The sequence below is a fragment of the Pristiophorus japonicus genome, chromosome 1 (genome assembly GCF_044704955.1).
Source record: "Pristiophorus japonicus isolate sPriJap1 chromosome 1, sPriJap1.hap1, whole genome shotgun sequence".
Classification (NCBI taxonomy): domain Eukaryota; kingdom Metazoa; phylum Chordata; class Chondrichthyes; family Pristiophoridae; genus Pristiophorus; species Pristiophorus japonicus.
In genome coordinates this window covers 369,171,179-369,185,111 of record NC_091977.1, presented here as the reverse complement: position 1 = coordinate 369,185,111, position 13,933 = coordinate 369,171,179, and positions in this window count along the sequence as shown.

Below are 13,933 nucleotides of genomic sequence, written 5' to 3'. Positions count from 1 at the left end.
ATAAGGTGGACGAATTAACTGTGCAGATAGCAGTTAACGGATACGATGTGGTTGGCATCACGGAGACATGACTTCAGGGTGACCAAGGCTGGGAACTCAACATCCAAAGGTATTCAACATTTAGGAAAGATAGACAGAAAGGAAAAGGAGGTGGGGTGGCGTTGCTGGTTAAAGAGGAAACTAATGCAATTGAAAGGAAGGACATTAGCCTGGATGATGTGGAAACGCTTTGGGTGGAGCTACGGAATACCAAAGGGCAGAAAACGTTAGTGGGAGTTGTGTACAGACCACCAAACAGTGGTAGTGATGTTGGGGAGGGCATCAAACAGGAAATTAGGGATGCATGCAATAAAGGTGTACCAGTTATCATGAGTGACTTTAATATGCATATAGATTGGGCTAACCAAACTGGAAACAATACGGTGGAGGAGGATTTCCTGGAGTACATAAGGGATGGTTTTCTAGACCAATATGTCGAGGAACCAACAAGGGGGGAGCCATCTTACACTGGGTGTTGTGTAATGAGAGAGGATTAATTAACAATCTCGCTGTGCGAGGTCCCTTGGGGAAGAGTGACCATAATATGGTGGAATTCTGCATTAGGATGGAGAATGAAACAGTTAATTCAGAGACCATGGTCCAGAACTTAAAGAAGGGTAACTTTGAAGGTATGAGGCGTGAATTGGCTAGGATAGATTGGCGAATGATACTGAAGGGGTTGACTGTGGATGGGCAATGGCAGACATTTAGAGACCGCATGGATGAACTACAACAATTGTACATTCCTGTCTGGCGTAAAAATAAAAAAGGGAAGGTGGCTCAACCGTGGCTATCAAGGGAAATCAGGGATAGCATTAAAGCCAAGGAAGTGGCATACAAATTGGCCAGAAATAACAGCGAACCTGGGGACTGGGAGAAATTTAGAACTCAGCAGAGGAGGACAAAGGGTTTGATTAGGGCAGGGAAAATGGAGTATGAGAAGAAGCTTGCAGGGAACATTAAGACGGATTGCAAAAGTTTCTATAGATATGTAAAGAGAAAAAGGTTAGTAAAGACAAACGTAGTTCCCCTGCAGTCAGAATCAGGGGAAGTCATAACGGGGAACAAAGAAATGGCGGACCAATTGAACAAGTACTTTGGTTCGGTATTCACTGAGGAGGACACAAACAACCTTCCGGATATAAAAGGGGTCGGCAGGTTTAGTAAGGAGGAGGAACTGAGGGAAATCCTTATTAGTCGGGAAATTGTGTTGGAGAAATTGATGGGATTGAAGGCCGATAAATCCCCAGGGCCTGATGGACTGCATCCCAGAGTATTTAAGGAGGTGGCCTTGGAAATAGCGGATGCATTGACAGACATTTTCCAACATTCCATTGACTCTGGATCAGTTCCTATGGAGTGGAGGGTAGCCAATGTAACCCCACTTTTTAAAAAAGGAGGGAGAGAAAACAGGGAATTATAGACCGGTCAGCCTGACATCGGTAGTGGGTAAAATGATGGAATCAGTTATTAAGGATGTCATCGCAGTGCATTTGGAAAGAGGTAATATGATAGGTCCAAGTCAGCATGGATTTGTGAAAGGGAAATCATGCTTGACAAATCTTCTGGAATTTTTTGAGGATGTTTCCAGTAGAGTGGACAAGGGAGAACCAGTTGATGTGGTATATTTGGACTTTCAGAAGGCTTTCGACAAGGTCCCACACAAGAGATTAATGTGCAAAGTTAAAGCACATGGGATTGGGGGTAGTGTGCTGACATGGATTGAGAACTGGTTGTCAGACAGGAAGCAAAGAGTAGGAGTAAATGGGGACTTTTCAGAATGGCAAGCAGTGACTAGTGGGGTACCGCAAGGTTCTGTGCTGGGGCCCCAGCTGTTTACACTGTACATTAATGATTTAGACGAGGGGATTAAATGTAGTATCTCCAAATTTGCGGATGACACTAAGTTGGGTGGCAGTGTGAGCTGCGAGGAGGATGCTATGAGGCTGCAGAGCGACTTGGATAGGTTAGGTGAGTGGGCAAATGCATGGCAGATGAATATAATGTGGATAAATGTGAGGTTATCCACTTTGGTGGTAAAAACAGAGAGACAGACTATTACCTGAATGGTGACAGATTAGGAAAAGGGGAGGTGCAAAGAGACCTGGGTGTCATGGTACATCAGTAATTGAAGGTTGGCATGCAAGTACAGCAGGCGGTTAAGAAAGCAAATGGCATGTTGGCCTTCATAGCGAGGGGATTTGAGTACAGGGGCAGGGAGGTATTACTACAGTTGTACAGGGCCTTGGTGAGGCCACACCTGGAGTATTGTGTACAGTTTTGGTCTCCTAACCTGAGGAAGGACATTCTTGCTATTGAGGGAGTGCAGCGAAGGTTCACCAGACTGATTCCCGGGATGGCGGGACTGACCTACCAAGAAAGACTGGATCAACTGGGCTTATATTCACTGGAGTTCAGAAGAATGAGAGGGGACCTCATAGAAACGTTTAAAATTCTGACGGGTTTAGACAGGTTAGATGCACGAAGAATGTTCCCAATGTAGGGGAAGTCCAGAACCAGGGGACACAGTTTAAGGATAAGGGGGAAGCCATTTAGGACCGAGATGAGGAGGAATTTCTTCACCCAGAGAGTGGTGAACCTGTGGAATTCTCTACCACAGAAAGTTGTTGAGGCCAATTCACTAAATATATTCAAAAAGGAGTTAGATGAAGTCCTTACTACTAGGGGAATCAAGGGGTATGGTGAGAAAGCAGGAATGGGGTACTGAAGTTGCATGTTCAGCCATGAACTCATTGAATGGCGGTGCAGGCTAGAAGGGCCGAATGGCCTACTGCTGCACCTATTTTCTATGTTTCGATGTTTCTATGAATTCTACATTAGGATGGAGAATGAAGCAGTTAATTCAGAGACCATGGTCTAGAACTTAAAGAAGGGTAACTTTAAAGGTATGAGGCGTGAATTGGCTAGGATAGATGGGCGAATGATACTGAAGGGGTTGACAGTGGTTGGGCAATGGCAGACATTTAGAGACCGCATGGATGAACGACAAGAAATGTACATCCCTGTCTAGCGTAAAAATAAAAAAGGGAAGGTGGTTCAATCGTGGCTATCAAGGGAAATCAGGGATAATATTACAGCCAAGGAAGTGGCTTACAAATTGGTCAGAAATAGTAGCGAACCAGGGGACTGGGAGAAATTTAGAACTCAGCAGAAGAGGACAAAGCATTTGATTAGGGCAGGGAAAATACAGTTCGAGAGGAAGCTTGCAAGGAACATTAAAATGGACTGCAAAAGTTTCTATAGATATGTAAAGAGAAAAAGGTTTGTCAAGACAAACGTAGGTCCCGTGCAGTCAGAATCAGGGGAAGTCATAACTGGGAACAAAGAAATGGCGGACCAATTGAACAAGTACTTTGGTTCCGTATTCACTAAGGAGGACATAAACAACCTTCCGGATATAAAAGGGGTCAGAGGGTCTTGTAAGAAGGAGGAACTGAGGGAAATCCTTATTAGTCGGGAAATTGTGTTGGGGAAATTGATGGGATTGAAGGCCGATAAATCCCCACGGCCTGCTGGTCTGCATCCCAGAGTACTGAAGGAGGTAGCCTTGGAAATAGCGGATACATTGACAGTCATTTTCCAACATTCCATTGACTCTGGATCAGTTCCTATGGAGTTGAGGGTAGCCAATGTAACCCCACTTTTTAAAAAAGGAGGGAGAGAGAAAACAGGGAATTATTGACATCGGTAGTGGGTAAAATGATGGAATCAATTATTAAGGATGTTATAGCAGCGCATTTGGAAAGAGCTGACATGATAGGTCCTAGTCAGCATGGATTTGTGAAAGGGAAATCATGCTTGACAAATCTTCTGGAATTTTTTGAGGATGTTTCCAGTCAAGTGGACAAGAGAGAACCAGTTGATGTGGTGTATTTGGACTTTCAGAAGGCTTTCGACAAGATACCACACAAGAGATTAATGTTCAAAGTTAAGGCACATGGGATTGGGGGTAGTGTGCTGATGTGGATTGAGAACTGGTTGGCAGACAGCAAGCAAAGAGTAGGAGTAAATGGGTACTTTTCAGAATGGCAGGCAGTGACTAGTGGGGTACCGCAAGGTTCTGTGCTGGGGCCCCAGCTGTTTACACTGTACATTAATGATTTAGACGAGGGGATTAAGTGTAGTCTCTCCAAATTTGCGGATGACACTAAGTTGGGTGGCAGTGTGAGCTGCGAGGAGGATGCTATGAGGCTGCAGAATGACTTGGATAGGTTAGGTGAGTGAGCAAATGCATGGCAGATGAAGTATAATATGGATAAATGTGAGGTTGTCCACTTTGGTTGTAAAAACAGAGAGATAGGCTATTATCTGAATGGTGACAGATTAGGAAAAGGCGGGGTGCAACAAGACCTGGGTGTCATGGTACATCATTCATTGAAGGTTGGCATGCAGGTACAGCAGGCGGTTAAGAAGGCAAATGGCATGTTGGCCTTCATAGCGAGGGGATTTGAGTACAGGGGCAGGAAGGTGTTACTATAGTTGTACAGGCCTTGGTGAGGCCACACCTGGAGTATTGTGTACAGTTTTGGTCTCCTAATTTGAGGAAGGACATTCTTGCTATTGAGGGAGTGCAGCGAAGGTTCACCAGACTGATTCCCGGGATGGTGGGACTGACATATCTAGAAAGACTGGATCAACTTGGCTTGTATTCACTGGAGTTCAGAAGAATGAGAGGGGAGCTCATAGAAACGTTTAAAATTCTGATGGGTTTAGACAGGTTAGATGCAGGAAGATTGTTCCCAATGTTGGGGAAGTCCAGAACCAGGGGTCACAGTCTAAGGATAAGGGGTAAGCCATTTAGGACCGAGATGATGAGAAACTTCTTCACCCAGAGAGTGGTGAACCTGTTGAATTCTCTACCACAGAAAGTTGTTGAGGCCAATGCACTAAATATATTCAAAAAGGAGTTAGGTATAGTCCTTACTACTAGGGGGATCAAGGGATATGGCGAGAAAGCAAGAATGGGGTACTGAAGTTGCATGTTCAGCCATGAACTCATTGAATGACGGTGCAGGCTCGAAGGGCCGAATGGCATACTCCTGCACCTAGTTTCTATGTTTCTATGTTTTGGATGCATACGCGACAGGTTAAAGTTTCTTCGATTCATTGGCTTGTTGTAACACGCAAGCAATTCTATAAGACAATGTGTCACAGGCCAAAACTAAAAGTTAATATGGGTCATAATGTACCAGCAGCTTGTTTGAGCAACACAGATTGGTGGCTTGCTCGAAAGCTCTGTCTTGCAATGTGCCCCACAGCCAGTTGTTGCCTTTTCTCAATAGTGTGTGCAGTGGTTCAAGTAAGGTGCTCAATTTAGGTGGAAGTTACAATAGTTAGTTACGTAGACCCAGGAACGAATGCAGCTCCGTCGCGTTCTGTGGCTTGGGTGCATTCTTGATGGCTTTGGTTTTCACATCTGTAGGTCTGATGTCATCAGCGGCGATTTTCCTCCTGAGGAATTCGACCTCCAGTGCCATGAAGAAGTACTTCGAGCGTTTCAGTCTGAGTCCCACTCTGTCCAAATGCGGTAGAACCTCTTCCAGGTTGTTCAGATGTTCCTTGGAGTCACAACCAGTGATCAGGATGTCATCTTGGAACACGACAGTTCTGGGAACAGACTTCAGTAGACTTTCCATATTCCTCTGGAATATTGCTGCTGACAAGTGAATTCCAAACGGGCACCTGTGGTAAATAAACAGTCCTTTGTGCGTGTTAATGCACGTAAGTCTCTTCGACGTCTCGACCAACTCCTGCGTCATATAGGCCGATGTCAAGTTCAATTTTGTGAACGACTTCCCTCCGGCTAGCGTCGCAAACAAGTCATCAGCCTTCGGTAAAGACTACTGACCTTGTTTCGAAACTCTGTTGATCGTAGCCTTGTAGTCTCCACAGATTCTGACTGTGCCATCACTTTTCAGCAAAGGAAAAATGGGGCTGGCCCATTCATTAAATTCGACCGGTGATATGATCCCTTCACGCTGGAGTCTGTCCAGTTCAATATTGACCTTCTCCCTCGTCACATATGGCACTGCCCGAGCTTTATGATGAACGGGTCTTGCATCTGAGTCCACTTGCATCTGCACCTTGGTTCCCGTGAAGTTGCCGATATCCGGTTCGTGCAGCGAGGGGAACTTGCTCAATGCTTGGGCACATGTATCTTCCTCTGATGACAATGCCTTTATGTCGTTCCAGTCGCATCTGATTTTCTCCAACCAGCTCCTGCCGAGCAGCATTGGGCCATTGCCTGGAACAATCCACAGCGGTAACTCGTGAACCGCACATTATACAACACATTAATTTGTGCACTGCCAGTCACCTTTATCACTTCTTTGGTGTGCGTGCGCAGCTTGGCGTTAACAGGGCTCAGCCTGAGCCTCACAGTCTTAGTATCCCGCAGCTTATTAAGTGCCCTGTCATTCATGATCCACTGACTCGCCCCTGCGTCCAGTTCCATCGATACCGGTATTCCATTAAACTTCACATTAATCAAAATTGGTTTACTCTTTGTTAAGTCGGATACATTCCCACTGGCGGACTTTGGGCAGCCACAGTTTTCGCGAATGCAGCCGGATAGGCCCTGCCATGTGCTGCTCTGTCATACGCCGAATCATTTGCATTTACAGTACTTGCCGAGGTTCGTTTTTTCACCAATATTTGCTTTAAACTCCTGTCCATTGTCATACATGATTGATCGATCTGGATGGACCTTTTTAAATCCAACTCTTCCATTGCCAGAAGTTTGCACAGGATCACCTCGTGGTTGATACCGATAACAAAGAAGTCCCGCAGAATGTCTGCTGATACCGTCCGGAACTTGCACGGTCCCGCTAGACGTCTCAGGTCGGCAATGATTTCCGTGCGCTCTGGTCCTCCGATCAAACGTATGTATAAAACCTGTATCTCGAGATGTTGCCGTCATCTGGCTTGAGGTGCTCCCATACCAATGTACACAATTCCTCGTACGTTTTCTCTGTTGGATCACTAGGCATGAGTAGATTCTTTATCAGACCGTAGATCTTTGAACCGCACACAGTGAGAAACACGGCCCGGTGCCAATCTGCATCGTCGACCTCCTTCATTTTGTTGGCCACGAAGTACTGGTTCAAACAGCTCACATTGTCTTCCCAATCTTCCCCCTCCACGAATCTCTCTAAAAATCCAATCGTGCTCATTTTGTTCTTGTATTCTCATCGCCAAATGTTATGTATGCAATAAAGGTACAAACTGAGTACTGTTTAACTGAACATGGTACAACCTTGTTCCTGCTTTATTACGGCCCAAAGTGCCTGACTCACAAAATGGCTGGCCTTTTATACCAGAGCAGCACCATGTGTGTATTGCTCAATGGCCTCCAATAATGACACCATCTGGTGGCTACAAACAACATGTACATACATGACATATTCTTCTTCAGAACTCCAAAATAAAAGTTGAATAATCATATTAATATGATTATAAAAAGGAAAGCAAAAAGAGAAAAAAGGAAAAGGAAGCATCAGTGGAATGATTGTTAGATGGGGTAAAAATGTCAGCTCAGTGAACTTAAGAACAGAAGAAATAGGAGCAGGAGTAGGCCATTCTGTCCCTCGAGTCTACTCTGCCATTCACTAAGATCATGGCTGATCTTTTACCTCAACTCCACTTTCCTGCATTATCCCCATATCATTTGATTCCCTTAATATCCAAAAATCTATCGATCTCTGACTTGAATATATTCAACGACTGAGCCTCCACAGCATTCGACTAGAGAATTCCAAAGATTCACCACCCTCTGAGTGCAGAAATTTCTCCTCATCTCAGTCCTAAATGGCCGACCCCTTATTCTGAGACTGTGACCCCTGCTTCTAGACTCCCTAGCTAGGAGAAACATCCCTCCTGAATCTACCCTATCAAGCCCTGTAAGAATCTTGTATGTTTCATTGAGATCACCTCTCATTCTTCTAAACTCTAGAGAATATAGGCTTTATCTACTCAATCTCTCCTCAAACAACAATCTGCCCATCCCAGGAATCAGTCTGGTGAACCTTGATTGCATTCCCTCAATGGCAAGTATATCCTTCCTTAGTTAAGGAGACTAAAACTGCACACATTATTCCAGTAATGGAAAGAAGCATTTCAGAAGGTAACGTGGAGGAATTGGGCCAATAAGTGCAGAAATTACCAATTTTCCAGGGCAATATCCCAAGTTCCAAGAATGCCTTAAAGACATCAGACCCCATATTGGCTCAGGAGATTTTGCAGACATCACTATTGGCTCCCTAAAATAGGTATTAGGCCCCTTGCATATGTTAATGAGAGCCCAACACCAGTTTTAAATCCCATTCTGAAAATCCGTCTCCCTTGAACGCTTCATCTCCATGTGGCAGGTCTGCTCCACTCAGGGATTATTTGGTCAACATGCAGCCTAACCAGAAGGCCTTAAAGGGACTGCCACCAAAAATAAATTTTTTTAAAAACAAACTTACCTTACTTTTAGGGAAGTTGAACATAATTAAATATCAAATCGAATAGTAGAACCCAATAGCCTCAAAGGATTCAGAACTTGTTAAAACTTTTTAAGTTCAATCTGTTCTGGGCATATCATGTGTCAGTCATGTCAATGTGATTACATATTTCACATCAGCTATGGCATGCTTCCAGTTTTTATTTTAAGCTGTGCAAGACTGCTGCCATGCTCGGAGCATGAGTTTAGGCTAGTATAAGCTTTAGTTTCTCTAGTCCTTTTAAAGTACTTTGCTTACTATGGGATGGTTGTAGCAGATCCTGTCAGCTTTCATTCGCATTTTTTCTATACTTAAACAAACAACATTGCTAAAGGCTGCTGACTTCAACACTAGAGCTGTTTTAGGATGAAGCACCCATGTGTGAAATTTAGCACTTGTGCTTTTTGACATGTAGCTGAAGTTAATTGTTGGCTTTCTGAAAGCAAAGTGCCTTTGTATAAGTGGATGCTGGGCTTCCTTGTGGTTCAGCTCTAATTTTGGATATATCAGCCTGACCCTTTTTCTTTGCATTGAATGAGCAAAGTAGCACCCTGAGCGCATGTTGACAAGTTTTTTTTCTTGTCCTTTGTTCTAAATGCAATCTTTAATAGAAACATAGAAACATAGAAACATAGAAAATAGGTGCAGGAGTAGGCCATTCGGTCCTTCGAGCCTGCACCGTCATTCACTAAGATCATGGCTGATCATTCCCTCAGTACCCCTTTCCTGCTTTCTCTCCATACCCCTTGATCCCCTTAGCCGTAAGGGCCGTATCTAACTCCCTCTTGAATATATCAAATGAACTGGCATCAACAACTCTCTGCGGCAGGGAATTCCACAGGTTAACAATGCTCTGAGTGAAGCAGTTTCTTCTTATCTCAGTTCTAAATGGACTACCTCTTATCCTAAGACTATGTCCCCTGGTTCTGGACTTCCCCAACATCGGGAACATTCCTCCCGCATCTAACCTGTCCAGTCCCGTCAGAATCTTATACGCTTCTATGAGATCCCCTCTCATCCTTCTAAACTCCAGTGAATAAAGGCCCAGTTGATCAAGTCTCTCCTCATGACAGTCCAGCCATCCCAGGAATCGGTTTGGTGAACCTTCGCTGCACTCCCTCAAAAGCAAGAACATCCTTCCTCAGATTAGGAGACCAAAACTGAACACAATATTCCAGGTGAGGCCTCACTAAGACCCTGTACAAGTGCAGTGAGACCTCCCTGCTCCCATACTCAAATCCCCTAGCTATGAAGGCCAACATACCATTTCCCTTCTTCACCGCCTGCTGTACCTGCATGCCAACTTTCAATGACTGATGAACCATGATACCCAGGTCTCATTGCACTTCCCCTTTTCCAAGTCTGCCGCCATTTAGATAATATTCTGCCTATATTTTTTTGCCCCCAAAATGGATAACCTCACATTTATCCACATTATACTGCATCTGCCATGCATTTGCCCACTCACCTAACCTGTCCAAGTCACCCTGCAGCCTCTTAGCGTCCTCCTCACAGCTCACACCAGTTTAGTGTCAACTGAAAACTTGGAGATATTACACTCAATTCCTTCATCAAAATCATTAATGTAAATTGTAAACAGCTGGGGTCCCAGCACTGAGCCCTGCAGCACCCCACTAGTCACTGCCTGCCATTCTGAAAAGGACCCGTTTATCCCGACTCTCTGCTTCCTGTCTGCCAACCAGTTCTCTATCCACATCAGTACATTATCCCCAATACCATGCGCTTTGACTTTGCACACCAATCTCTTGTGTAGGACCTTGTCAAAAGCCTTTTGAAAGTCCAAATACACCACATCCACTGGTTCTCCCTTGACCACTCTGCCAGTTACATCCTCAAAAAATTCCATGAGCTTCGTCAAGCATGATTTCTCTTCCATAAATCCATGCTGACTTGGAACAATCCTGTCACTACTTTCCAAATGCGTTGCTATTTCATCCTTAATGATTGATTCCAACATTTTCCCCACTACTGATGTCAGGCTAACTGGTCTATAATTCCCCGTTTTCTCTCTCCCTCCCTTTTTAAAAAGTGGTGTTACATTAGCTATCCTCCAGTCCATAGGTGGTCGGGAGCTTTTCTTTCCCTGGTGGACCGCCTCGGTACAAATGTCTGTTCTGGTGTGCTGGCTGTGCCCTCGCTGGGCTGGCGTGTTGTTGGCCCTGCAGGGCTGCTGGGTGAGCCTGGCCTTGCTCGGCTGTTGGGCATGATGGGTTCGATTTCCTGGTCCGGGGTGGTGTCGTTGATCCTTTGGGTGTGTGTTGTGGGCTTGAAAAAGGTGGTGTCTGCTGTGGGTTGTTCAGGGCAGTCTGTGAACCGCAGCCCCGTTTGGTCCAGGTGCTTTCTGCGAATTTGTCCATTGTCTAGTTTGACTACAAACACCCTATTCCCTTCTTTAGCTATCAACGTGCCCGCGGTCCACTTGGGACCATGTCCACAGTTTAGCACATACACAGGGTCATTCAGATCAATTTCCAGTAACACAGTGGCGCGACCATCGTTTACATTTTGTTGCTGCTGCCTGCTCTCTACCTGATCATACAGGTTGGGGTGAACCAGCGAGAGTCTGGTTTTAAGTGTCCTTTTCATGAGTAGCTCAGCCGGGAGCACCCCTGTGAGTGAGTGGGGTCTCGTGCGGTAGCTGAGTAGTATTTGGGACAGGCGGGTTTGGAGTGAGTCTTCTGTGACTCGTTTAAGGCTCTGTTTGATGGTTTGTACTGCCCACTCTGCCTGCCCATTGGAGGCAGTTTTAAACGGGGCCAAGGTGACATGTTTGATCCCATTGCGGGTCATGAATTCTTTAAATTCGGCACTGGTGAAACATGGCAATTTGTCACTGACCAGTATGTCAGGCAGGCCGTGCGTGGCAAACATGGCCCTCAGGCTTTCAATGGTGGTGGTGGCGGTGCTTCCCGACATTATTTCACATTCAATCCATTTAGAAAAAGCATCCACCACCACCAGGAACATTTTACTGAGAAACGGGCGCACATAATCGACATGGATCCTCGACCATGGTCTGGAGGGCCAGGACCACAAACTTAGTGGTGCCTCTCTGGGCGCGTTGCTCAACTGAGCACATACACTGCATTGCCGTACAAAGGACTCTAAGTCAGAGTCGATACCGGGCCACCACATGTGGGATCTGGCTGTCGCTTTCATCATTACTCTACCTGGGTGTGTGCTGTGAAGATCCGAGATGAACGTCTCCCTGCCCTTTTTGAGTAGCATTACACAGTTACCCCACAACAGGCAGTCTGCCTGAATGGACAGCTCGTCCTTTCGCCGCTGGAACGGCTTGATTGGCTCTTGCATTTCAACGGGGATGCTGGCCCAGCTCCCATGCAGTGCACAGTTTTTTACTCGGGACAGCAGAGAATCTTGGCTGGTCTAAGTCCTAATCTGGTGGGCCGTGACAGGTGATGTATCATTTTCAAACACTTCCGTGACCATCAACAGGTCTGCGGGCTGCGCCACCATCAATAAGTTTGCAGGCTGCACCATTTCCACCCCCGTGGTGGGCAATGGTAGCCGACTGAGAGCATCCGCACAGTTCGTGGTGCCTGGCCTGTGGCCGATGGTATAGTTATACGCTGATAGCGCGAGTGCCTACCTTTGTATGCGGGCTGAGGCATTAGTATTTATCCCCTTGTTTTCAGTGAACAGGGATGTGAGGGGCTTATGATCGGTTTCCAGCTCAGATTTGAGGCTAAACAGGTACTGATGAATTTTCTTTTCCCGAACACACACGCTAATGCCTCTTTCTCAATCATGCTGTAGACCCTCTCGGCCTTAGACAAGCTCCTGGAAGCATAGGTGACAGGTTGCAACTTCCCCACAATGTTAGCTTGTTGTAATACACACCCGACTCCGTACGACAATGCATCACTTGCTAGCACAAGTCTTTTACACGGGTTCTACAATACAAGCAGCTTGTTGGAGCATAAAATGTTTCTGGCTTACTCAAAAGCAATTACTTGTTTTTTTCTCCATACCCAGTTCTCTCCTTTACACAATAACACATGTAGGGGCTCTAAACGGGTGCTTAACCCCGGTAGGAAGTTACCAAAATAGTTGAGGAGTCCCAGGAACGACCGCAGCTCCGTGACGTTTTGTGGCCTGTGCACGTTCCTGATAGCCTCTGTCTTGGTGTCTGTGGGCCGAATGCCATCCGCTGCGATCTTTCTCCCCAAAAACTCCACTTCTGTTGCCATGAAGACGCATTTCGACCTCTCCAGCTGCAGCCCTACGCGATCCAGTCGCTGGAGGACCTCCTTCAGGTTTTGTAGGTGCTCGACGTTGTCCCGACCTGTGACCAATATGTCATTCTGAAAGATCACCGTGTGTGGTACCGACTTGAGTAGGCTCTCCATGTTTCTCTGGAAGATCGCTGCAGCCGACTGAATTTCAAACGGGCATTGTTGTAGATGAACAGTCCCTTGTGCGTGTTGATGCAGGTGAGGCCCTTCGAAGACTCCTGCATCTCCTGCGTCATGTAGGCCGAAGTCAGATCGAGCTTGGTGAACGTCTTGCCTCCTGCCAGCGTCGCAAATAGGTAATTTGCCTTAGGTAGCGGGTATTGGTCCTGTAGCAATAAACGATTAATAGTTACTTTATAATCGGCACAAATCCTGACCGTGCCATCACTTTTGAGTACTGGAACAATCGGGCTGGCCCACTCGCTGAATTCCACTGGGGAGATGATGCCCTCGTGTTGCAGCCTGCCCAGCTCGATTTTCACTCTCTCCCTCATCATGTGAGGTACCGCTCGCCCCTTGTGGTGAATGGGTCATGCCTCTGGGACCAAGTGGATCCGCACCTTCGCCCTAGAAAAGTTTCCAATGCCTGGCTCAAAAAGGAAGGAAATTTGTTAAGAACCTGGGTACATGAGGCCTCATCGACATTTGATAGTGCTCAGATGTCATCCCAGTTCCAGCGGATTTTTCCCAGCCAGCTCCTTTCAAGCAGTGTGGGGCCATCGCCTGGGACAATCCAGAGTGGCAATTCGTGCACTGTGCCCTCATAGGTGACCTTGACCATGGCGCTGCCGAAGACAGTGATAAGCTCTTTGGTGTACATTCTCAGTTTCGTGTGGATGGGGCTCAGGGCTGGTCTAAATGCCTTGTTGCACCACAGTCTCTCAAACATCTTTTTACTCATGATGGATTGGCTAGCGCCAGTGTCCAGTTCCATGGCTACGGGTAAGCCATTCAATTTTACATTTAGCATTAAAGGTGGACATTTCGTCGAAAATGTGTGCACCCCATGTACTTCAGCATCTGCCTCCTCTCTCTGAGACTCGAACTTGCTTTGATCCCCCATGGACCGATCTTCCTCTGCCACATGGTGGTTAGCAGGTTTTGCAGAGCTTG